The following is a 1,034-nucleotide window of genomic DNA, read 5'->3' on the forward strand; positions in this document are numbered from 1 at the left end:
GCCTCCGGGGTCCCGGAAACCCCCGCCCGGGGCCGGCGCACTGGCCTCTTCCCTCCACTCTGAGCCTCCTGATTGCTCGGTTTGAAGTTCGAGGGAAGGACGCAAAGACGCGAGCCCAAGAAGTATTGCGCCCGCGGTGCTCAGCCGGGAGGGTCAGCTACCCCTTTTCTGAGCCGCGAGTCACAGGACGGCGCCCCCACCCGACACCATCTTCCCACGCTCTCCGCCCGAATGCCTGTCATTGACCCCAAGATCCTGGGAGCATAAGCCCTCTACGCCCCATCCTCTTACCCGGAAGGGGAGACAGCACAGAAACGGGGAGTCGGGGCTCGCCCCAACAGGGTCAAGGCCAGACGCCTGCCGCCGCCTGGGGCTCCCCGTCCATCCTTGGCGAAGCGAATCGGAGGGAGAGACCCGCAGAGCTGGCGTCTCTGGCAGCGGTGCCGACCCCGCCTCCCGGCCGCCGGCTGCTTCTAGTTTTACAATTCACCTTCAATATGTCTTTTTGTACTGAAAAGCAAAAGATGAGCTCACCTCACAAATTTCTACTTTCTGAGTTCATTTTTTCTAGGGTGCTTTTTTCTTAAAATTTAAAGTACATTTTGTAAGTATATCCTTCATATGCCGATTCTCTAGAGATATCATTAGCTGTTCTACAGACCCCATCATCTCTCATCATTCACCAGACTTTGGTACATGATTCTCAGGAGAATACCTCTGTGAACCACCCATCCAAAACTCTGCCATCTCAGTCCAGTGACGTTCACATTTTCTACTGGTCCTCTACATCATTTGCAAAGGGCCTGATCTTTACCAAAAACAATGCCATCTATGTAACCACAAATTCAACCTCTCTCTGTCTACAATCTCCTATTCTTTCTGCAACTTGACCTTCATTTCAGTCCATAAAGGATTAACAGCCATGGGTACTGCCATCCTTCCATAAAAAATAATAACCAGGACAAGAGGCAGCATAGCATCGTAATCCCTGAGAAGAGAAATGACAAAGTGGGCCCTACAATTGCCCCATCTTC

At 52.1% G+C, this 1,034-nt stretch overlaps 1 protein-coding gene across 2 annotated transcripts in view; it reads right to left on the reverse strand.

Moving 5' to 3' along the window:
• IRF5 (interferon regulatory factor 5) overlaps nucleotides 1-1,034 on the reverse strand; it is a 10,941-nt gene that overhangs the window by 9,691 nt on the left and 216 nt on the right. The window contains exon 1 of one of the 2 annotated variants that reach the window (XM_006771389.2): nucleotides 292-400. The exons of the other annotated variant lie outside the window; for it this stretch is intronic. The gene's annotated coding sequence lies outside the window, so the exon portion shown is untranslated. Of the gene's footprint in view, nucleotides 1-291; nucleotides 401-1,034 lie in introns of those variants that run through there. 2 annotated transcript variants of the gene reach the window in all.

The sequence above is a fragment of the Myotis davidii genome, unplaced genomic scaffold, assembly GCF_000327345.1.
Source record: "Myotis davidii unplaced genomic scaffold, ASM32734v1 scaffold705, whole genome shotgun sequence".
Lineage (NCBI taxonomy): Eukaryota > Metazoa > Chordata > Mammalia > Chiroptera > Vespertilionidae > Myotis > Myotis davidii.